The sequence below is a fragment of the Grammomys surdaster genome, unplaced genomic scaffold (assembly GCF_004785775.1).
Source record: "Grammomys surdaster isolate TR1022 unplaced genomic scaffold, NIH_TR_1.0 174, whole genome shotgun sequence".
In the NCBI taxonomy this organism is placed as follows: Eukaryota; Metazoa; Chordata; class Mammalia; order Rodentia; family Muridae; genus Grammomys; species Grammomys surdaster.
In genome coordinates this window covers 25,480,047-25,506,147 of record NW_021604622.1, presented here as the reverse complement: position 1 = coordinate 25,506,147, position 26,101 = coordinate 25,480,047, and the positions used below count along the sequence as shown (strand labels likewise).

The following is a 26,101-nucleotide window of genomic DNA, read 5'->3' as shown; positions in this document are numbered from 1 at the left end:
GAGGGAGGGAGGGAGGGAGGGAGGGAGGGAGGGAGGGAGGGAGGGAGAGAGAGAGATTGATTTTGAACTTGACTCTTGTCTGAATGGATTCAAGTCTTCCTGGACCCAGGTTCATGCATTTAGTATTGCCTGTGGTGAGGGCCTCTGCTCCACACATCCCCCGCAGATAGGCTACAAGGGATGCGGAGCAAGTTCCCTTTAGGTCAGTGATTCTCAACCTTCCTAATGCTTTGGCAATTTAACACAGTTCTTCATGTCGTGGTGACTGGTGACCCCCCAAACATAAAATAATTTTTGTTGCTACTTCATAACTATAATTTTGCTACTATGAATCATAATATAAATATCTAACATGTGACTCCTGTAAAAGTGTCGTTCAACTTTCAATGGAGTCCTGACTCCCTTCTGCTTTACCTCACTCATCAGGGCTTGAGGGGGTTAGATAACACTTCTGTGAGGGAGATGCACAGGAACTTCAAGGGCATTGTTGCTTGCCTGAAAAAAATCCAGATATCTTGAAGCACCACCAATAACTATCAGTGCTATCTGAAGCCATCTTGAATGTACCAAGTGAATAAACCCACCATGATATTAAGCTTTAAATGGCAGTGATTCTTAATTTATAAACACAGAAGCAGCTTTAGAAGTTATCTTAAAGCAGAAATAAACCTCTGAAGTTTTGGCTTGAAGGAGCTTCAACCAAATAAGTGGAAAAGACTGAAGAGATAATACTTTACACTTTGTACCTTTATGGAAGTCATAGATAATATGACTATCTACATTTAAAGAGAAAACACTTGGGCACAATATATTAGTTTGGCTTTACTTAAAATGTAAACCTGAAATATCTCAATTTTCTCAAAAACTGGCTTCATATCATATACACAGCGTAACAACTGCTTAAGTTTACTTCAAGATAGCTGGTTAAATATTAGTGTTGAAAAATATCCAGCAAACATGGAAGACTGAAAGGAGTATGTCTGTGTGCACTAGAAAACAGGCAACAATGGCCATTCAGAAAATTGATGGCTCATAAAACATGAACATGAAAGACCATTTTGATAAAGCCTTTATCTATAACAAAACTTCCTTCTGATTTGGTGACCAGAGATCATAAACTTGTGGAATTCAGCTTTGGTGACTTCAGTTCACCATGCACAAGATAACAGAAAGCATCGGTAACCACAGCTTGGAGGCCTACACAGGGTACAATGAGAGCTTCAGGGACAAGAGGTGACTTCAGTTCTGATACTCAGCCACAAGACTCTTAGACATCTAAAAAACACTGGCAGATGGAGCTGTCGGCTTCCCAGGCAGCAACAGAACACTCCACTCTTCTGTAGGATATCACAGTAACAGGGAATGAATGTCAGTTCAAGTCAAAGGTTGGGGAGAAGACAGTGTGGCTACCCTTGGTAAGTGACGTGGCTCAAATAGTTAAAAAATAATCACAGTGATAAAGCTAGACTTCCTAACCAATTACTGAGGCAGTGAGGGGCAGGACAGATGAGACTTCTACAGGAGAGTGACCATGACTTCTTGTGAATGTGGCACCTAACATGGTGTGCAAAAAGTATAGCTCTGAACAAGAACATATTCAACAGTTAACACTCTGAGAAACCTGCCAAAATTAATAATAACCCTGGAGTCAACTTAATTGATACTTAAAATTCTTACAAATTTGCAGAAAGTAGCAAATTTTAATAGAGCTTTAATAACTCGATTCCAATAAGACATCAGTGGTGTAAAACATTCAACATATGCTTGCTTTCACGCCCTGTTCCCAGTCCTCCAGCCAATTCGTTCTTAGCATTTGAGTGAATGATGGTAAATGAAGATTCTATGACCCAGGGCCCTGCTGTCTCTCCTTATCTATGGACATCTGGTGACACTGTAAGTCCTTTATAAATTCTCATTCCATCCATGTTAGCATCATTATAGAGTGATCCAGAGCCACACAATTAAAGCTCCAGTCTGTATCCTTGCTTCCTTTCCCTCCAGTGCCTGAGCCTCACCCGTACTCTGTGCTCACACTCCCTCTGTCACCGCTCCCTCTCTTATAGTGATCTTAAAAATCAGGGCACTAGGTAAGAAGCCATGCCACTTTCCTTATGCACCTTAATTTTAATTGTATTTTGGCCTCTTGTTATGCATCCCCTTTTTTTCAATTTCTTATAAAGTATTATACTGACCTTATTTTATCTTTGAAAACCAGTATTCTTTGTTCTCATCCTTCTTACATGTATACAACTTTGCTCTCAGATTTCTTTGTATCATGGAGTCATTCTTGCCCTGTGTTCTTTTCTTACTTCATGACATGCCTTTCCAGTCCTTTACTTCCCAATCTTTTACTGAAGTGTGGTTTTTCTCTCCTAATCTTCTCCCCTATTTCACTCAATTACTACTTTTCCAATGACTAACCTTATTTTCTTTTTAAATGATATTTTTATTCACATATTGAGAATTTCATAGTGTTTTAATGTATTTAGCTCTCCTTCCCCAATCCCTCTGAAATCCAACCTCTTTACCCTCATGTGCTTACCTACAGAAATGTAAGTTCTCTTCTTTTATCTTTAAACACATTGAATACATTTTGTGTTGCCCAATTACTCTTGGCAGTGAGTTATGGAGTATGGTTGATCTAAAAGGGTTCACATTATAAAAGAAGATCCATTCTCCCTCTCAATACAGGTAACAAATTCCAATAGCCCCTCAGCCAGTGGTGGGATTTTTGGACCCATCTCTCCTCTGCACAACTTCCATGCTACAATTTTATTTGACTTAAGCTGAGACAGGTCTTGGGTGTACTATCTCAACTATCCAGTTGTGTTTGGAAAACACTGTTTTATCTGAGATATTTCTGGCTCTTATGATCTAATATAGTGTACCTTATTGATGCTGCTTTCTCTCTCGTCTGTTCATTCATGATATAGTAGCCGGATTTAACCACCTACTTAAACCAACCAACAACTCAACAGACAAACTCAACCACAATTTTATGGTTGATCACTGAGATGTGATCAAGAAAACAGGTGTAAAAATCTTCAGTGAAGGAACCGAATACATAACTGCTGAAATTAAAGCAGAAATATTTAAAGCTTATGAAAATAAGTGGAACTATGATATTTTAATATCTGATATATTGTATATAAATAAAACTTTGAACACAAAATAGAAGTGGTTAGGTCTACATGATACATTATAGTTAAAAATGAAAAGAGTATAAAATAAAGGAAGGCCATTAACTTCGACAAGAAAAATCTCACAAATGTATAAAGACGAACCCATCAGGATAACATCAGACCTCTTAGTAGAAACCCCAAGCACAAGCACAGTGTAGAAGAATTAAGTCCAGGTCCTGAAAATAAGCAGAGAACTACCAACCAGGATTATTACCTCCAAAAATGCTCTCATTTGAAACTGATGGAGAGCAGAGGTATTTCAAGAAAAGCCCAAATTGGAGCATTTCATGGTCTACCTGATACTGCAGAAGCAACAAACAAACAAACAAAAATCAGAGGAGGAAGAAAGTCTCAATATTGGGGCACAAGAAAAATTCATTTTGTAGAAATAATAAAAAAGAAATTAATCATGACCAAATCAGCAAATTGGAATTCTGCTTATATGGATGGAGAAGAAAAACAATACGCATTTGAATCATTCAGAGAAGCAACCAAAGAAATGTAAAGAAGCAGTCAACAATGTTTCAGTAATAACCCAAAGTGTCTTAATGGTCTTAACTGTTTAGTTAAAACACGCAGTCTAGCTGATTTGCTGCCTACAGTTCATGCTGGGCTCTGTATGTCACAGTATAGCTGAATGTGGGCACTGACAAAACACCAACAAAGGAACAGTGAGACGTTTCTGTGCGCATGCATGTGCATACATCAGAACCACACAAGTAGGCTTGGGGAGAGGATCCTTTCCTCAGTTCTCAGTTCTACGCTAATTATTTCCTAGTAAATGGTCTATTGATCTCTACTTCCGTCACTAAAGAATCATCAAGCATGTAGTGCATCACAAGCATCCCTGAAAGTACTTTCCTTGTCACACCGTAGAGTTTGATGGCAGCTTTGATTATCACCACACATCATGAGTACTTTAAATTAGCCATGCCTTCATGTCATATAAAATCAACAGATGCTGCACAAAGCACCTTTGCTAAGAGTTGAGACTACTGTATGTTATGAATTGTAGTGTTGTCACTGGACATACAAAGCTTTCTGCCTTATAGAAACCTGGTGGTCTATTTATAAAAATAAAGTAGTTCCTATGATAGCTTCCTACAATTATTTTTCATCATGAAATTATCAAATCACTATACCACTGAATTGTATTGTATTGTAGTATTTGAGTTTAAAAACTGCTATTTCAGTTTGCTGATGTGCTTTATTAAAAACTTTAAAATAAATTTTGACTCTGGATTTTTTGACTCTGGATTTCAACAGAATTTCCAACCATTTCTCAAATGGATAGATGTAAACATATTTCTGTCATATATACTATATAATTTGCAAAACAGCATTCTTGGCATCGATGATGATTAAATTAAATTGATCATTAAATCTGGGAAATGTTAAGTTTTCTTTATCCTGAAATATCAATTATCAACCAAGATTTAAGAAACATACTGCACTGGCAAAGATACATACAGACTCAACAGCAAATGCTGAAAGGGACTACATTAATAAAATTGGAGAAAAAAACGGAAGTAGCTGTTGTCACATATGATAAGGTATACAAGATAAAGTTAGAAGACATGAAAGGTCAAATTACATCAATAGAGGGAACATTCAACAGCGCTGCAGGCCAACTCAGACAGACATGGTGGCATTTCCCATTTTTGTGTTGAAAAAACAAGGCAGGTAGATAAAGACACATTTACATGATTATATATGAGATGAACATTTCTAAGACTAAGGGAAGAGGCTGACAGCCTGAAGAAGTAAGGACTATACTATGTGGTGTCTCTCGATCACTCCTCCAGAAACTGGATGGCCTCCTTGGTATGCCTGTTAATAACAGCAGTGAACTTCTTGACAGAGATCAATACAGCATAGGAACAATGTTCACCATTGGCTTTTGCTAGTGATCCATCTTGAAGACATGGAATACGAGACCATACATGGAAAATGCCTTGCTAAAGAGAACTGATGTAACAACAAAGCATATTTTTCTTCTCAACAATCACTGCCATTAGAAAATGAACAAAGGGGAAAACAAAGAGAAAAATGAAATGGTGTAAAATGTAACGTTTGCGCACTGTCAAAAGAAATAGAGTAAGTTCAATTTCAACTTGACTACTGGGAGAAAAATATTTCAAAATCCCTGCAAAGAATTCTGGATGTGAGAAATGGCCCCTGAGCTTCCAAGCCTTGTTTTCCCTAACCTCCACAGAGGGGAGACAGGTTCACATCTTGGGACAAATAAGTTACTGAGCATGCTGTGCAAACATTAACCGAAAATAAGATGGAATTCTCGGTAGAAGATAAATTGGGTTTAAGTGAAATTATATTCTAGGAGCAGAGTTTGCCTATCAAGCTGTGAACTCCACCCAGCCTTCATGTGAGGAGGTCAGAATGCATAGGTTAGCTAGACCATCACTATCCAGTGGAGACAGACTACAATCCATAGAAGTAGTTAAAAATATTTGCAACCAGCTATAGGTTTAAAATGGATCAAATATTGATTTTTGTTTTAATACAATATATTATTTATGCCATATTTTGTATATAATCATAAAATTACTAGGATATTTTAATTATTTTATACAATCTTTAATATATATATAACTATATATATTACTATATATGTTATATAATGTATATACTATATATATGTATATATAGTAATTCATTCTAGCCACTTGTGATGCTGTGGCTTAAGGTAACAGACAACTTAGGGACATATATGATGATATCTTGATTCTGTCAACAGAAAGTCAAGTGCCAAGCACCACCACCTGTAAATAAAGAACAACTCCAAACTCCCCAATGTGAGAGCTTCATTTTTCTGCATCACATATTAAACCTTGCTGTATTATTTCATTTCAATAATAGGTTCTTTCTGTACAAATGCTTGATCATCTGTGAATAGAGATATTCACCTGGAAATGAAGACACCCACTTTGAACGTGGGTAGTACTGTCCCATGAGTTGTGATCTCAGACTGAAAAAAAAGGGAAGAGGAAGGAAGTGAGCCGTTCACTGTTCTCTACTTCCCAATCCCTGACTCTCTCATCCATATATCCCTTGCCATGAAGAACTGTCTCTTTGGAATAATTCCTTTCCTAAGTTATTTTTTGATAGTCATTTGTTGAACATGACAATTGCCTTGTTCTCCAAGTAAAGTAATGGAGCATCATCAAGTTTGAGGAGCAGTGTGTGGGCGACATAGCCAGGGAATGCAGCCATGAGCCCAGAACCTGGACTACAACACCTGCGAGTGAAGGGATCACAGGCAGGTATCCGGTGCTCTGTGAGAGTGGATGCAATCACTGTGACATCATTTCAGAACCTGGCAGATCAGTACAATGGAACCTTTACCTAAGAGACTGTTCTATCTGCTCTTCATCGCCCAGAGTTTTCCATTCTCCTAGAAGTGAAGCTCCCATCACACTCCCTTGGAAGGCGGATCTTTACCACGGCTTTGGAAAGATATTGACAAGACAGATGGCCACAGCTGGAATACAACACCCATTATAGTTCAGATCCTAATGAACTGTAAAGGCTGACACATCAGGACATTACAGATAGAAATCAAGAAGAAAGCAAACATATCCTGGACAGTTTTATGTCAACTTGGTACAAACTAGAGTCATCTGAAAGAAGAAACCTCAATTGAGAAAATGCCTCCATGAGATCCAGCTTTAGAGCATTTTCTTGATTAGTGATTGATATGGGGATGGCCTCAGTCCATTGTGGGTGGTTCCATCCTTGGACTGGTAGTCATGAATTCTATAAGAAATCAGATTAAGCAAGCCATGATGAACAAGCCAGTAAGCAGCACCTCTCCATGGCTTCAGCATCAGCTCCTGCCTCCAGGATCCTTCCCTGTTTGAGTTCCAGTCCTGACTTCCTTTGATGATAGACTCTGACTTAGCTAAGCCCAACACTTCCCTTCCCAGTTGTCTTTGGTGATGGTGTTTCTTTGCAGCAATAGTAGCCCTAACTAGGACATATGATATATTATTCCTACATTATGCTAAAGGGGGAGTACAGATTCATACCATAATGGACAAAGACAAAATTATGCAAAATGCTGGTAAAATTTCCCTCTAATAGAGGGAATGAGGTCATTTTTTTCCCTTGGAGAATATAAATGCTGAGTTTCATCTTTAGTCATCTCAAGTGACATGACAGGGCCTATACCAACCCGTTTGCGGTTAAAGAGATCAAGGCTCAGCCAGGCTCTGTAAGTTCAAAGGACAGGATAGCAAACCAGTATTTGGAATCTTTTACATTGGCCATATGTTTGGTCTGGATTTATTTTAAACATTGTTGTTCTGAAAGTACTGGGAGAATGAGAGAGAATTTCTCTAGTTGTTCAGCAACAGCAGAATGGCTGATGAGTCAGGCAATGCCAGCTGAGCAAGCTGAAGCCTTGGTAAGTAGTGTCTGTCTAACACAGAGATGAAGCTCTGATTGGTAGACCTGTGTTTGCTTTCTAGAATTCAACACAGGAAGAGCCCGTGCTCAGGTGATGCCAACTCCAGGACACGTCTGACCAACTCATGAGACTCTTAAGCTCCCATCACCACCATGAGAAAATAAGCAATCAGAACAACAAAACCACTTCCAAAAAGGAACTAATCAACTACAACCACCACCACCAACAAAAACAAAAATGAAGTACTTCTGTTTATATTTTTAAAAAATAAGGCTTAAAGATTTAAATAAATGCTAAAAAGTTTACAATAAAATACATACGACCTTTAAGTAACCAATTCCTTTGATACATAAGGTGCTATGTGCAAAATTTAATTATTAGTGACTGGGATTTAGTTGTATTTTTGCCTTTAGGAGGAAAGAATGGGTCTTTTTTCATTTTCAGTGTCGTAGTGGCTGAAATGGATTTAATAGTTTCAACAAGATTCTATTTTTTTCACTTTAAAAGCACTAGTCAATTTCAATACAATCAATTGCAACTATCTCTCCCTGGTGAGCAAACGTGACATCTAATAAGAGAGGGGCTGCTATGAACCCAGCTGTACCCATTCATGATTCTGACATGGAAGTCTCCGTTCTTGGTACCCCAGGATGCAACTGTGTTTGGATACACAGTGTTCTTAAAAATAACAGGTATATAAAATGTGGTTGGTGTAGGTCCTCTTCTGATGTGACTAGTGTCTTTCCAGAAACAAGAAGCCAGAGAACATACAGGCACATGCATAGAGAGGGAATTATGAGATGAAGGCATTTACAGGCGAGGATAGAGACAGAGGGAGGAAAAAAGCCTGGAGCCATTTCACCTTGGGCCTCCAGCCCCAACAGATGTTGTGAAGCTCCTGAATCTCCAGCTTTTATTCTGGTGCTCTCAGCAGATTCATAACTGTATCCATGCCAAAAGTCAAGAAACACAAAATATAGAGTTGGTTTTCCAGGTAATTTTTCCAGAGCAATTTCAAACGACTTTTTTTCTAAAATACTGTAATTCAAATTTTAATACATCAGGAAATAGGAATACACACAATGGTAGACACTCACCATGTGCAAAGTAACCCCAGGACAATAATCAATAAAATGGTAGATTAAATTGTTTTAACCCTGTATAATTGCAGGGTTCATACTCAGAGGCATCTTATTATTTTAAAATTATTCTCACAGTATCGCATATTTAAATGTCTATACACACGTAAGTATAATTATGACACATAACATGTTTGGATTAAAATATAAAAATTAACAGAGAAGATGCTGTTATTCAAACCTTTGTGTTAATGTCTCTTCTGGGCTTTGAGGAAAAAAAAATCAGTACCAAATGAGCATTTACAAGCGAACTGTGGAAAACCTGAGGAAAACATCTGTTTATAACATCCCATTTGTGTGTGTGTGTGTGTGTGTGTGTGTGTGTGTGTGTAGACCTGCAACTATATGGGCACACACACAGGCTAAGGAGGATCTCAGGTAACCTGCTCTAGCACTGTGCCTTACGTTCTTGAGTCAGGAACTGGGCTTCTTCCTGAATCTCGAGGTAAGCTGGCAGCCAGCAAGCTCTAGCACCTCTCCTGTTTCTGATCACCAGACTAGTGTTGACAGGTGTATGTAACAACACCAGCTTTTTACATGGCTTCTGGGGATTTGAACACTGTCTTATACAGTGAGCACTGTTACCTGGTTGAGCTAATTCCCGAGCCCTAGTGTGAACTTCTTAGGACAGATGTTTCTAGAATTTTAGTTTTGTAAGCATTTCACAAATAACATCAAAACTTATTTTGCAGAAAGAGAGCAAAGACATGAAGAACAGAGAGAGGAAAGGGAAGGAAAAGAAACACAGCCAATACACAACATTTGCTGGCACTGTGCGGAAACCATACGTGTCTTGATGCTTGCCTGTGATCAAATAGTTTTCAGCTCACTGCAGTGTATATATAATGAGAAGGAAGTGCAAGCCATACAGGAAAGCCACTCAACGTTGTGTGATAATAGCTTCATTGGACACACCTTTGATCCCTGACCGATAAGATGACTCAGAAAATGTAACGTATGCTTCTAAAACACGTTTTGTCTGAAATGTGGTAAACATTTTAGGAGATGGACGTTAACCTGTTTAAGACATGGATACATTCCTTCACTTTGTAAGGAAAGGGTAATAATCTGGCCTTTAAGCAACAGTAGGTAAATTTCTTCAGTGCAACAGATAAGAATGCAGGGATTATCACAAGGTGCTAATTTATCATTTGTGCTCTGTCCAGAGTCTGTCATATCTCTAAAGGGATGTTTTCTATTCAAGATTCCAATCACCGAATACAGAACAGAAGGAAAACCTCTGAAAAACATGCCGCACCTTGGACAATGACCCTCTGTGATGGTCAGAGATTCACAGTCGATTCCAGGACTACTCAGCAGGAAGCTAAGTGATTTTATTTCTCACTGCACATGAGGCTCCGCTTGCTTCTCTGCCGCTGTAATCCAGAGGCATTTTTTTGTGTTTGTCTCATCGACCCAGTTACAGCAAAGATATAGAAAGCCTTTGTATTTGCATCTGCTACCAGCCAAGCATTACCAGTGCGGTAATGATGAAATACCTTCTCCCACACACTGGGCAGCCTGTTGCTATAGCAACAGATCATTATATAAAGTTCATCAATTTAGCTAGCTGCTATCCCAATGTGGCAGACAACTAATACATTACCAAAGTTCTTTTTCTTCACTTGAAATTTGAACAAATGGATTAAATTGTTCTTGGTACTTGGAGTCAGCATTACATCTTTATAGCAAAGGGGAATTCGGGGCAAAAAAAAAATAGGTTTTTCAGGCCAGCACATGTCTAAAAAACAGATTTTAATGAACACTCTTATCATATTTAAGTTATTTTTTTCACTAAAAAGAATATGATCACCAACTGAGAAATTTTGGCCGTGTATTTCATATAGCAGCCTTTAATTTCAAAGAATTATAGTCTACGAATCCAGTTGTCACAGCACACAGGCTATCTTGTTCATTATCACCTTCTTGGCTTGCAGAACAGTACCTGGCGCACAGTAGGTATTGACAAAGTGCACACAACTCAATAGGTGGAACATTCACCAACCAGGCAACTAGCTCTAACATTTACAAGCTGTGTAAACTCTGTCTCTCATCCTGGTACCTAGTTCACAGTGTTGGGGCGATTAATAATATGATCACTGAGAATCAGCCATCACTTCTTCTTCACCGCTGCATGGCCTGTCGTTGAATAACTAGCACAGCTAACTTGCTAACTCTACTAGTACTCAATGCACACAAGCAGAGGGCAATGCTATTTCTTTTATAGCGAATTTGACTGTCTTGCAAAACAAAACTTCAACAGCCTTTTCAGCAGGCTGAACCTAAGCTGGTGCTTACAGGAAATTTACCACTGGAGGTTCCTGTGAATAAAAAGCATATTACATTAAAAACAAGAGTGCAATTAATAGAGTCCCATGGGTATCCTTTCTGAAGCTCTCAGCTAACCTCACAGCTTAAATCTAGCTCCAGCCATTCTGTTAAGGAAGCAATTCAGGTTTCTAAAAGGAAATTACTTTCCTTGGATTTATTGTATCCGAATTGCAAAACAACCACCCAGTTGGCAGCCCTTGTCTGACATGGCCCAGGCAATACCAAAGTCTAAATTATCCCCACTCCCCCAGTTTTGGGATTTACACTGTGTCAGTTCCTATTAGTTGACGATTAAGATAGTTAAGAAAATCTGTGCTAAGCACCTTTGCACCTATGAAACATTAATTTAGAAGAAGGATAACTCTTTCCTCAATGGAAAAGGAAGATTATTTTGTCATCCTTTTGAGTTGCTTCCTTATGCCCATTATAAAATAACACATGATGGACCAAGCTGTTTGGAACCCTGAGTCCGTGATCTCTCTTCAAGAATGGTTGTATCCTTTCCTCTGGCCTTGGAGATAACCTTAGGTCTCTATTGTTGACCTAGAACTTTTCACACAGGTTCAAAGAATTGGCACCTCACACTGTGTCCTACAATGGACAGGAACTCAGGGGATACAGAACAGAACTAAGGGCCTCCTTTTTGTACCCAGTCTGTCTCAGCACCAGATATCAAGAAAGCTTAACACTCAATGGGGGCCATCCCACCTTTGAGCAGCTTCATCTTTGTCCTTCCCACCCACAATTCCGGGGGACTGGTTGCCTTAGACTGACTCACCACTCAGACTCCTTATCCGATGCATGTATTATTTATTCTGCATTTTATTTCCTCCCTTCCCCTATCCTTGAGAAAACATCTCTAAGAGCTGATATCCCTCATCTAGACTCCAAGCTGCTTCTGACCTGCAATCTGTACACCCATGCAAATTAATTCTTGCATCCATGCAGGTAGTTTGTGAAATCAACCTACAGAACACAAACACCTGTGTTTTTATATGGTGTCAGGTTCTCTGGACAGTAAGTGATAAGCCTCATTCTCATCCATGATACTTTGTCTATTGACCACACAATCAGGCACCAAGAGAGGTTTTCCTGAATGAAGGAATCTACTGAATATATCCTAATTCAGCCTTTTAAAAACATTCCTGTAAGTTCATCTTCTAACTTCTCACACTTGTGTTGCTGTTAATCATGGATAATAGCAAAGAACCACATAGTTAAAATTCAGCCATCTGTTTGAAGAAATCAGGTAGATACATGGTCCACTGATTTCTACATGCCTGTCATTTTGTATTCTTCCTGAAACACACCAAAAAGGCAAGGAGCTGATGTGTTTAGCGATTTGAAAAGGAAGTTGTGGCAAAAGCAGACCTCTTAGTGTAGCAGGCTGGTTCCCAAGGTTTATAATATCAGAATGTACACTCAGCTGTTCCTAAAGTGGAAATTCCCCTTGCAGCCCTGGAGACATGGATTCAGCAGGGATGCAGTTTGGCAAAGATTGATGCAACCAGTGGCAACTCCCGGTGGACCTATGCAAGGAGTCTAAGATACTCATACAATCACTGATTAAGAGCCATCCATTTCAGTCCACATCACCATGGATGGCAACGAAAAGGAGATCTGCAGTAGAAGATAGCCTTCTTAAAAAGTGACTTTTGAACATCCTGTGCCCCAAACAATACATCATAGAAAGCAATTGGCTCATTTTTACAAAGCACCTTCTGTAGGTTAGTCATAATCACGACACTGATGATGATGAGGAGGAGGGTGACATGGCCAAGAGTGTTCCCTCTATTCTAGAAATATTATCTTATGTGCTAAACCTCCTACAGAAACAGGAAAGGCCTGTAGGCAAGGTGTGAACGTCTACTTATGGGTGGGATGCAATGGACAGACATCTCTTCATCCCAGTGAAAAACTCTGTGCAGCAGACAGTGAGACTTCTCAAACTGGATGTCTTCCAGAAGCTCATGTGATTGAACAGTTGGTCCCCAAATGGTGGCATGGTTTTGGGAAGTTATGGTATCTTTTGGATGTGGGACCTAGCTGGGAAACATAGGGCTTTAGAGGTGGGACTGAAAGGTTACAGCCAAGCTTCAGCTCCAGAACAAATTCTCTCTCAGCTTCTTGGCTTCCAGAAGGTTTCCTGGATTTGTTATACTATAGCTCCTTGTTTCTTAAGAAGACATGAATCCTTCCTCTCTTCTTTTACTTCTTTCAGATATTTTGTTACACCGTGGTTAGTGGTTACAATATTTCTTGTTGTCTCTTAGCCGATAAGGGATAAAGCTAAGTCAATGTACTCAATGCATGCTCAAAAAGTGGGGTAAAATATTCCTCTAAACCATGTTGGTTGTTCATTTCTTTTTACAAACACACACACAGATAACCCTCACACAAACATGCACACACATATGAATATAATCACACAGTTTATATATGAACTCTGATCATCTCTCCAGGAAAGGCAGGGCTGTTTTATAACAAAGGACCCAGAGACCGATCAGCTTCTTAAGCCAGCCACTCAATAATGGTTTACCACCTGACACTGCCCAGGTCACTTCTCGTGCAGAATGGCCAAGCATTTGCCCTTATACAAGAATTAACACATTTGTTACTTTGTTTACTGGTATCTGGGTCATACCATTGCTACAATAACTTCAACTTTCAAAGCTTTCCTGTTTGAACTTTCAGGTTCATGCCTCCTGATTTCCTGATTACCCAAGAAAGGTATCACCTTGAAGAATTATTTTTCACTTCCTGGCTCTGTATGTGGGAGGTATGAACTGCAGTAAATATACTATATACTGGTGTTTGGGTCAACAATGGAGTTGAACAATTTTTATTACCCAGTACTTCTGCAGTAGTTTTGAGTTGGATAAACAAATATTCCCTAGTGTTACTATTGCCTACATCTCAGTACAATCCTGTGCCATTACCTTGGGACAATGGGCCCCATGTGTAATGGGCTATGCCATCCAGGCTTATGTGTCTACTGAAGGACAAGTACATAGTAAAGTATGTATATTCTTTGCCAATGTTTTCCCAGGATACTATTGGCTTTCTATGACATTGGCATAGAGTCCTCATCAGACATGGATAGAGTTTGGGGATAAAGAGTTCTGAGTCAAGAAGAGGTTCCATATTGGGTATGGACTGGGATTTCATTGCCTTCTTCCTAAGAGAAACAGGACTAGCACATGGAAAAGGTGGGAGCAAAAAATAAGAAAGACAATAGATAGCTACCCAAACCTTAGTCAACCCCAAATTGTTAAGAGCTCAGGCTCTGTGTGGCAGTCAAAGAAACACCTTTACTGAATGTGTTCAGGATTGATGAACATAAACCAAAAGATCGATGACCACAGTTTTTGGGGAGCCTTGTGTACTTTCTAGTTACGGAATCAGGAGTCAGAGATGGATGAAACGAGGATCCGAGAGTCAGGAAAACCCTTCTGCTCCCTAGAGGATAGGCATGACACATGAGCTTAAATGTTTCACATGTGTAGAATAGCTCTAAAGTGTGACTCCGTTATGAAGAGGAAAAGCTGGAGTATTCAGCCTCTAAATCAAGGGCCCCTCAAGCCATTGATTTCAGTGGTGATTTCCAATTTAGCTCTCCAAATCTTGTTGTGGCTGTAGGTGTGTCAGCGTCTCCAGTATGTGGAACTCTAAAGCGGCAGCATGGAGAGGTGAAGTTACAAATGAAGGGCAGATTTCTGGTTTCTTCGGAGACTCAGTTGTGTCACGTGATTTTTTTCTGGAAACTGTCTTATGAGAGGATGTTTTTGCTGAAGTAGACACATGGGAGGATGTTTTGCTGAGAACAGATATGTGGTGCTTTTCTGGAAGCTGCCTGGAAATAGGGCATGTAATATTTTGCTAGAGTGGATGTTTGCGAGAACATTTTATGTTTGGAAAGGGTATAAATGTAACCCGACAGACAGTGGATGATGCTGTGTGGTATTGGTTTGCCTTGCCACTCTTTGCTGATCTTCATTGGGCTTTGCTAACACTGTTCCTTGTTGGTCACCTTGCTTTCTTTGGTTGTAATCATTTGTCATAACTTTGTAGAGAAAAAGAAAACACTAAAGAATTTCTGGTGGCATTCTGGCAGCTTCTTGATGCCTTTGCTGACTTTGACTTGGGCTGATTGGCAGAGCCTTGAGGCTTCTTCTGGACTGAACTGCTGTTACTGATTAATGAATAGTGTTTTCAGTTGGATTGGGCTACCGCTGCTGATTCGTGTCAACTGAACGACTGATGTCCTAACAACACAGACTGGATTTTCCCCACAGAATGACTTTTACACAGGTCCACATCCTCTTTTGCCTCATTAACTTTTCCTTTCCACTATGTCTGGTGAGTGGTGGGCTATAAGAGAGGTTAAAGTATTTAAGTACTCTTATTAAAGTAGATTTTAAAAAATATAAGCCTACACACAATTTTTAACCAAATTTGCTGTTTTGTTAACTGAAATTTGGAATTTGGGTAGCTGTGCAAGTACCCTTGATCCAAATCAGTCATAACTGGACACAAAGAACATCTTCAGGATCAAAAAGTAAGGTGTGTATGTGTAGAGATGGGACAGAAAGATGGCCAGGACCCACAGGACATAGGAATGGTTCTGTGTTTCCTGACATGACATGGGTCATAGTTCCCAGAACAACATTTAGTACTCAAGTAGAGGTTTTTCCACAAATATATAGGACACACGGGCAGAAGTCAAATCCCAGGTCACTGAAACTAGGTAAGAAGTCAGAGCTGAGAGAAGACAAAGATGAACCAGTACTATGTCTTAGAACAATGGCATACTGTACACTGAGCTATGGGGGAGGTTCTAGGAGCTGAGGGACTCAGCTGTAGAAATTACAGTGTCCTTGAAACAAGCTGCCAGAGCTTTGGCCTCATGTCAGGAATTTAATAAAGCCCATCCTAGGCAGCTCTTAACTCACAAAGAGGAGGGCAAGGCACCCAGAGATGCTGTAAAATGCTGACAATATTTAAGCAACATGATTTTGAACCAGAGGGAAAAATTATACTTTATTTCAAGGAACAGCAGGTAGCTGTAAAGACTGGCCTTAAAAGACCCAATTTGCCAAGGGCAAGTCCAGTCCTCTGAAGTTGAAACTATTTCTTTCCACTTTCAACCAGTGTTCTGATAAGCACAAGGTCAGAGCCTGAAAATTAATTAAATGATCATATCACCGAGGGTCTAAGTGAAGCCCCTGCCCTAGTAATTAACTTAGAGGATCACTTTTAATACTGTGAGAATTCCATGAGGATGTTTGCATATTCAGACAATGGCCAGATTTTCTTTATTGTCCTAAATAAATGAGGAAAATTCACACGAAAACCTCTTCTCAGTTCTTCAATGTAAACACTGGTTTTTATGGGGTGTAGCTGGGAATTACTTTCATGGGCTTTTACTAACTACAGACAACACATAGTCGTTGATATCCACATGTTAATAATGACATACCCATGAGCACATGCACACACACACACACACACACACACACACACACACACACACACACACACATTTCTGAGTTCTAGATCCTTCAGAACAGGTTTCTTTTCTTACTAGCAATTCTGACCCCAAATGAAGTATTCCTTTCTAAGTTGTACTTTAGCAATGCTATTTTATCACAGAAAACCCCAGAGCTTCTTACATTGTTTCCTCATTCATAGTTTCCTTTTTCCTGTTAAATTTTACTTGGTCTATAAGGTACCTAAAATATGTATTCAGATTTAACATTTGCTGACAATAAATCATGATAATTTTTGAAATGCAATTCCTTACTATACATGTGATTTTTACCAGTTAGTAATTATGAAAGCAAAATTTGCACAAAATGAAATAAATTATGCTTATTTTTACATAAAGTATTAAATTACCCCTGCATTTTTTTTGCTGTATTTTCATTTTCTCAGATATTTTGATTTTATAATTATCCATTTCTAGAACATTGCTTCCTATAAATATGCATACAAAATGGCAGAAGTATGTTTAGGGCTGTTTCTGAAATTAGATTTTAATGGTTTCTTGTGAAACTCCAGTCAGCAAGTTAAATAGCAATTTTTTTAGATATTCGATCACAAGTCAAGCCAAAGTCATACTGATATGTACTGAAGACGGGCTAGTGATAAAAACTAAAGAAAAGGATTTGTTCTGCATATGTAAAGCATTAGCCTTCTGTAAGATCAGTAAACTTCACATATTCAGGAAGACCACATGTCATATTCTCACACCTATGTGCCAGTGTCTTGGGCAGCGTTCCTGGGTGAACATGGACTGACCAGAAACATGTACAGTGCAAAGCTTTCATGACATACGTTCAGAACTGAGCCTGAAGTCAAGCTGTACAATGAGACAGGACAGCGCTGACAAAATGCCTCAGGTTCACAGTGAATTTGATTTCGAATTAACTTTTGGTTGGGTGTTAAGGAAAACTACCATTTTAAAAATTTCTGTAACACATTCAAATGTACAGTGGTATTTATAGTTTAATAAGCTAGACTAAACAGCAGATGAGGAAACAGAGAGGAAATGCACCTGTAAAGTGTAGCACATTGCTTAGAATACCCAAGGGTCACCTCTTCACCACAGAATCCATTTTAGACTGGAATAGAAGTATCCTGTCAGAGTAATAAAGGCTTATTTCTCAGGGCTTAGGTCTGGGAATGATTGACATTCTAGAAGTATCAATGACAAAGTGTCAGAAGCTGAGAAGAGAGACAGGAAAAGAAATAACAGAGATTATCCATTGGAATAATAGTCTTGGAAATGTATCTGGGCAGATAAGCAGTTATGTAAAAGCTGGAAAACTTCAGATCAGATACAGACGGACCATCCATGTTTTGGGGCACCATTCGTCTACAGGGGAGAGCTGAAGATGTAGATTACAGTAAAAGAGGCAGAGGAAGAAAAGTGAGGAAGTGTGAGACTTATTTTCTATGGCAACTTGGTTGGATGGGCAAATGTCTAGTGAAGTGGTGAAGCACATATCTAGTTTTTGAGGACATTTCTACACATAGATCCCTAGGGCAATGACCTCATCAATGGACCAAACTGATGAATCAAGATACCACAGGAGTATGGGGAGGCGTTCAAAAGCAGGGTATAGAAGAAGTACATCACTAGGGAGGTGTCCTTGGGACTCCAACTTGCCCTAGCGTTATTGCTCTCCTTCTTTTCTGTCTCTTATGTGCCAAGAAGTAATGGGCAGCCACTGCCTCAACATGGTATCCTATGTGTGCTTTGCTTTAAAGATGTTCTTATCATGTTCTGCCATGCATGTTCATATCTGATCAGTGTTACATCAAAGCAAGAAAATGTACCTGAGCTGATTTTTAAGAGCTGTCAATAATTTACATGGAAGAAACAGTCACCGTGTGCTGCTTATGAGAATGATATGGACTTAACCATGGCAGATAGACCAATGGGGCACTTAGTGAGATGGACTGATGGGGCACATAATGGAGGAGTCCTTGTTACCATTGGAAACCTAAGTTCTTATTAACTTGAAGAGTCCTTTCAGGATATTATTTTGTGAATTGTTCAGTAAGCTAATAGTTCTCCTTCTCTTTAACTGTGTTAACCAGGATAAAAGAACCCACTAGAATGTGTCAATTTTGTCTTACCCTACAGACGCCATAATTTGTATGCCACACTAGAGCTGCTTTCAAAGGTTTCTGCAAGGAAAGAGGTTAGAATGGTCTTTCACATTAGTAGAGGTCTAGATTAGGCACAACAGGAAACTGGGATACCGCTCATTAAAATGTTTCAAAGATATGACACCATCTCAGAGAGAAGCACAGCATGATAACCAGGTCTGTGGATAAACCAGGGGACAACTGTTTGATAAGCAGGAGACTACCTACCCCCTCTCTTCTGCTTCATGTCTATCAACTTGCCGGAAACATAAAGGGGTTGCATAAAAATTATCTATTGGGAAAGAGCCACATGAAAAGAAGTAAGAAGTAACAATTTGTATTTTTATTTTTCGGTTATCGTTCAAAGACTAGTCTTTACTACCTCGGGCAGCACTCAATCAATAGTGATCATGTGAAGCAATAGCAAAGAAAGTCAGAGCGTGAGAAAGCAGACCACACGGAAAGCAGAAAAAGTGCCCTCTCCGTAAAGATAGACATGAGCTACATCACATTTAGAACACATCGAGAAAATTACTAATTCACAGCTAATAGTTTCATATTATTCTGTTGTTAGAAAACAAGGCTTAAGCTACCAAAATTATACAGGAAACATGCCTGAAATCAAACATTAAAATAAAAGATGTAATATCCCTATATTTAATCAAACAAAACAATTAGAGCTGTTTGTATGGTATTTTAAGTGGTTTGGTGTATATTAAACTGTTTTCTGTAGTAGATTTTTTTTCATAAGAGGGCCTAGTATAAACTAATTTTGTTCCCTGAGTGCAGGGCACTGAGTAATATTGTGGAGCAAAGAATGCAAGGATACATCCTAAATTTGGCAGTAGGACAGATCTACAGTGTCAGTCTTCATGGACCCCTCAGTGTGCTGGACTGCTGTAAGAATGTACATTTTGGTGCTGGTCTGATGGGCCAGCAGTTAAGTTAGTTAAGCACTTACAATATAAGCCTGAGGATCATTGTTCAGATTCTCAGGCTCTGTGTAACCCTCATGTGTGTGAAACATAGATGGGAGGTATGAGCGAGGAAGCCGGGCAGCTTAGCCCAATCAGTAAACTCTGGGTTCAAGTGCTAGACACTGTATATGAAGGGTGGGGGAATCAGATGTCAAGGAAGATGCCTTATGTCTCTGGCCCCTATTAGAGCACCTACATCTACAAACAGCCCTCACATATCCAAACATGAATGCACCCAATCCTATCACACACAAGTAAAATATACCAAAGACAAGTATACCACATTCTGGAGGAGTTAGGGTGACAGACACTTGGTCTCACAGTTCTGGGTGTCATGATACGGAAAGGAAGTCTTGAAGAAACCATGTGCTCTGAAACTCTCAGGAGAAATGTATCTTGCCTTCTCTTAGTGGTGTCCATAGCCATGTACTCCTAGTACCCTTGCCTACAGCTTGGCTTGTGTGATCACTTGATTTTCATCTTGGTTCTTACTCATTGTGTACGCCATCCAGTTATGCTGGAGGAGAGGTAACTCAAGTTTAACCTCACCTTGGCTTCACTTCTTCAGTACATCTTCTCAGTGAGTTCACACCTGAGATTTTGGGAGCAGTCAGAAACTACAATGTGTGTGTGTGTGTGTGTGTGTGTGTGTGTGTGTGTGTGTGTGTAGGGGATATAGTTTAATTATTTAATAATTCATTTCTAGTAATGAAATTATTAATTTCATTACTAGATTTCTTTTCTGCACTGATATTAATTGATGAAAGTATTCTTCACAAATTCAATCTTCCTTTATCAAATAGGCACTCATATTAAACTGTGACTTCTTTTAATTCACAGGAATCTATTGCATAAAACACCACACATAATATGAATTAGGCATAGATTTATAACTTCCAGTGAAAAGGACAGAATCCTGAGACTCTCTGAAAAACTAATTTCTGTATGAGTGTTGAACAAACACCAATTCTTGTTCATGCTCTTTAAGTAGTTGCCAACTGTAAATACTGAGAGTTCTCCTCAAGTGTAGCCACAGAAGGTAGATTAGTTGATTTCTGTTCCCCCAAAGTAAAGGGAAGGGTGGAGCCTGCTCTTACCCTGTATCCTCCATAGCCTTCCTTAGGAAAGAAACAAAAAGCTCCACAGCGAGTACCAGAAACAGTACACAGATGTCAAGTCAGGACTGGGACTTCAGCATTTGTTGAACTTGTTGGAAAATTCATCCTTTACAGAGGAAATTTTTAGAATGTTTTTTGTCTGCTACTAATCTACAAGTTCATTTTGGAAGACTCTGCTTTCTTGACTATAATAATGATTAGTAACAAGTAGCAATAAAGATGTCATGTTCCATATTCAAAGTGCACTTGGAAAGGAAGAGAAGGAGTGTGGGTGGAGGTCACTCGCTGTATTTCACCTGTGATAATTCACAGCAGAGCAGAGCAGAGCAGAGCAGAGCAGAGCAATGCAAAGAGGCAGAGTGAGTCTGAGATTCATCTAAACAGAGACAAATCCTTTCTCTTCCCTGTGCATATTTCATGCTCCTTGGAGGCTCTGCCTCACCTTTTTCCGCATCCTCCTCTCTTAGGGAGATTCTGTCCATTGTGAATCAGATTAACGAGTTATATTTTCTACAACAGATAGTCAAAGCCAATCTTCTTCTAAACCAAAGAACTCAAGGGGAATGCGTCTTTCACCTTACACCTCTTGAAAACCACTAGCCATCTTCTTCTTCTTCTTCTCTTCCTCTCCTCCTCCTCCTCCTCCTCCTCCTTCTCTTTCTCCTTCTCCTCCTCTTCTTCCTCTTCCTCATCTTCCTCCTTTTCTTCTTTTGGTAGTTTGTCTTTCCCATTAAGTTCCTTCTATTCCTTACCCTGTTGTACATGCAGAACAAAGGCACCATCTTGCCTCCTTCTGTTTCTCACAGTTTCTGCAATCTATAGACTGCTCTGACCTCTCTGCAAGCCCTCCTTTCTCTTCCTTGGGCTCCCTAATCAGCGTGTAAATGGCCTGGGAGAGAACGAGCCTCCTCTCCAGCCTCCAGGGAGGAGTGCAAGATTCAGCAAGCATAGGTGACAACTCGACCATCATTGGGTACCTTTAGAAGTATCCTTTCCTGTGTCGGGTCCAGTTTAACTGATGCTGTCTCTCATGTGAACTGATTCTGCAAACATCACATCCTCCTCCACCATGCTTCTTGTGTGACATCCAAAAATGTCTTCTGAGGTGTCAGCCCACCAGGTTCTGACCCCCATCACTTCCCGAGTTTATCCTATCTATCTTCATCCTGGCTATTCTGTTGGAACTATATTCCTGTAAACATCACCAGAACTTGAATATAGTCCATATTTTCTTTCCATCTTCCTCGTGTATAACTTCCAACCACTAAGGCCCTCATCTGCCCATTTTGTCTTTTAATTTCCCTTCCCTCTTGACATTTAATTACTGGCTTAATTGCTTGGCTTTTTCTACAAAAGAACCTTTTGAAGGCAGGGTACCCATGTACACTCTTCAGGGATGAACGCTTTCTGGTGAGTTTTAACATAAAAGGTCTATTTTCTCATTATTCATGAAAGCATATCTGTTGACCACATTAGGAACATTCACACATCACTCTGGGTTGGATCCATTCCCACACGTCAAAACACCGCTGAAAACTACCTTGAAGGAGGTAGATGGGTGAATATTAATCTTGTTACAAAAACCTACCCCCTGGCTTGGTATGGTTGTATGCATCTTTAATCCCAGTATTCCAGAGGTAGATATTGAAGATCTCAGTGAGACCAGCCTAGTCTATACAGTGAGTTCCAGGCCAGCCAAGGCTACACAGAGAAACAATGGTTAAAAAAAAAAGCATGCCACAGCCATCTCAATATTGCCTAACTGCTAGCCATGTCTGTCAACCCCACCTTCTCTTGGATTGTTTATGAGAGAAACAGCCTTGTTCACAGTCTAGACTTTATTATCTTATTTAGTACAGTGACATCTAAAGTGCCTATTTATTTTATATAATGGTCTAGTATTATGGCAAAATAGACTGGAAGGCATAGATACTACTTAAGAACTCTAGGCTACATTTCACCTTGTGTCTACATTTGCTGTTCCCCAATTCTTCCCCAGGACTCACAACAAGCAGTTGCTAGACTCATGAAACATTTCTCGTTACTTACTGTTTTTTAAAAAATTGTCAGTGATTATTAAACTTGAATGAAATTTTTTCTTAACATGATAATAAGTTAATATGTTATCAGTATGTACACATAAGAAGCCATGATACTTTACAGGTCCTCATAGCTTTGAGCCATTTCTGGATCCCTTGCTATAACTACCTGGAAAACACTGATATTCTGTCAATGTTAATACAAGGTCAGGGGTGTATGAGTAAAAGGAAAAGGGATATCTGTCTGTCTGTCTTCTCTCTATCAAGAGAGAGAGAGAGAGAAAGAAAGAGAAAGAGAGAGGCAGAAAGAGAGTGGAAAGTAATGCTATGTGTTTGGGTACCATCAAGATAGTCTTTGTGATCCACAAAGAAGCATCTATTTGTTCATTTTACTAGGAACCTTGGTTCAGACCGATGGGCCGTTCATTGGGAGACCCTGAGAAAATGTAATGTGCTTTTCAGCCTCTGACTGACTCAAGACTCTACAATCAATACATTCATATCTTATAAGTTCCATGCTCAGAGTTGGGGTGTGTCTTAGTTAAGGTTTTACTACTGTGAAGAGACACCACGACCAAGGCAAGTCTTATAAAGGACAACATTTAATTAGGGCTGGCGTACAGGTTCAGAGGTTCAGTCCAGTATCATCAAGGAAGGAACATGGCGGCATCCAGGTAGGCAAGGTACAGGAGGAGCTGAGTGTTCTACATATTCATCTGAAATCTGCTAGCAGAATACTGGCTTCCAGGCAGCTAAGGTGAGGGTTGAAAACAAACACCCACAGTGATACACCTACGCCAACAAGGCTACACTTACTCCTACAGGGCCACACCTCCTAACAGTGCCAATCCCTGTGCCAAACATATGTAAACCATCACAGGGTGTTTTATCTAGACCCAGGCAGGATAGAAAGAACCAGAGACTTTTGGCTACCACCTATCCAACATCATCTGGAAAAGTGTAGTTATTCCCAGGCCATAGCTGAGGCAGAGAAATAGCTGAGGATTAAGAAAAAAGGGAGTAGAAATAATCTGATGACATCCTTATGGTCTAATAATCTATCCTTGGTTATGCTTCTGTGTAGACTGTGTTCATCTCAGGCTAAAGTCTTGCTCCCACCATGGTCTAACACAACACCTTCGTTCTTTGCCAGCTGAGAAACAGAGTCTCAGCCACCAATGACTTGTATGATGATTATGTTTTTTTTTATTTTTATTTCATTTTTTTTCTGTTATGTTTTATCTGGAAGTAGAAACATTTTGGTTTTAAAAATACTTACGACAGGTGTTATGTCCATAATTTCTCAATGCATATTTAGTTTTGGAAGAAATTAAATATTAGCTTATAGTAAATCTCTTGAGAAATGTTACTTTTTGTGTTTTTAAATGTTCTGTTCTGCTTAAAATATGGTATTTAGTTCTCTTACTCTTTCCCTCTCAAATCTCCATCTCTGGCTGAATTTAGCCTCTAATTAGTCTCGCTTCTTGTTCCTAAAGACGATTCTTGATATTCTATTGCTCTAAAATTTCATTTTCCTTCCAGTTTTCTCTATTCTCAGAGTGATTATAATATTTTTGAATTACATTTTAGTTTTCTTAAAAATTTTTTGAGGGTTCATGGACTTAGCCAGCTGCAGAATATTTGGAGACTCATCTGGACATTTTTGTTTTAATTGTAAGCATTTTATCTCTAAATATCTCTATAATTCTTTTCCTTTAGAATTTAAAAATCTGTTCATTTATTTGCAATTATTATTACTGATATGTGGTATGTGTTGGTATATGAGGACTCAATCCTTTTATCATGGGAAATTTTCTTTAAGGATGTCTTAAGGGATAGTTATTGGTTCTTTATTTGGAAATTATGATATACAGTCCAGAGAAATTATCTAAACAGCCATCTTTTCAGTACTAAAGAAGTGAGTTTCTTAACTACCAACAAGAAAATGTAAAAGAATAAATATCAAGTAGCAGGCAGGCAAGTACTTAAGTGTCATCTCAGGAAAGTGTCACCTCAGAGACTGATTTCAATGACAATGTTGCCCATCATGTCATGTATTACAACACTTTGTCCCCAGTAGATGTCACTGTTTGGGGTTACTTAGAAGGTGTGGCCTTGTTAGAAGAAGTATGTCACCAGAGGCAGGCTTTGAGTTTAAAACAGTAGTTCTCAACCTTCCTAATGCTGTGACTCTTTAATGCAGTCCCGCATGTTGTAACTATAATTTTGCTACTGTTATGAATCACAATGTAAATGTTATTTTGGAGGTAGAGGTTTGCCAAAGAGGTCACAACCCACAGGTTGAGAACTGTTGGTGTCAATACTCATGCCATTTCTAGTTTGTTCTCTCTGCCTTGTGCTTGTGAGTCAGGATATGAGCCATCAGATTCACCTCAGTGACCTTGACTGCCAGCTCTGTCTCTACTCCACCATCATGGAATTCAATCCTTTGGAACCTTGAACCCAAATAAGCATGCCTAGAAATATACACTGCCTGATCATAGTCTTTCCTCACAGCAACAGGAAAGTCCCAATCCCCAAACCAGGCACTTAAAATATTCATCAGAAACCAAATGGAAAAGACTCTAAGGCATTCAGCTAGGATTCTTAATAGAGTGAGTCTCAGGCAGGGCAGTGTCAACTCTAGCATGCTTCTAAGTAAAGAACAAGCACCAGGAAGGGACAAATAATGATGATCTCTGTGGGAAATGGTTCACCTTCTTGTTGTTCTCAAGGGTACAGGGTTTCTCTCTGTGGCTGTTCTCTCCTCCATGTCACAGACAAGGGCCCTTAGAGGACACTTAAAGACAAGCATGCTTAGGTATGAAGTGGAGGTGGGGAAAATTCCACGTCCAGAGCTAGCTTCTTGGGAAGCTTGAACAGCACATGACAATTTAGTTTCATAGCCGTTGTCTGTGCGTACTGCCCATCAAGAATTTGTGCTATTTCTCACTGCACATACCCATTCTGGACACTTTCACTTTGCTTCTGTTGCCATGGTGTTAGAATATAGTCATTTAACTTACAGCAGAATTGGTCTCCCAGAATTCCCTTCTAGCTAGGAACTTTAAAAAAAATCTCCTTCTGTATGTTTTATCATTCCATTCTTCTCTCTCTCTCTCTCTCTCTCTCTCTCTCTCTCTCTCTCTCTCTTTCCCTCCCTCTTTCTGCTTGCTACTTGTGGATCAGCTCTCAGCTACTGCTCCAGTGTCATGCCGGTCAACATGTCATGT

At 39.4% G+C, this 26,101-nt stretch overlaps 1 protein-coding gene across 1 annotated transcript in view; it reads right to left on the bottom strand.

Moving 5' to 3' along the window:
* The window catches only part of Sema5a (semaphorin 5A), a 433,461-nt gene that overhangs the window by 89,775 nt on the left and 317,585 nt on the right, over positions 1-26,101 (bottom strand). The gene's annotated exons all lie outside the window — the stretch shown is intronic.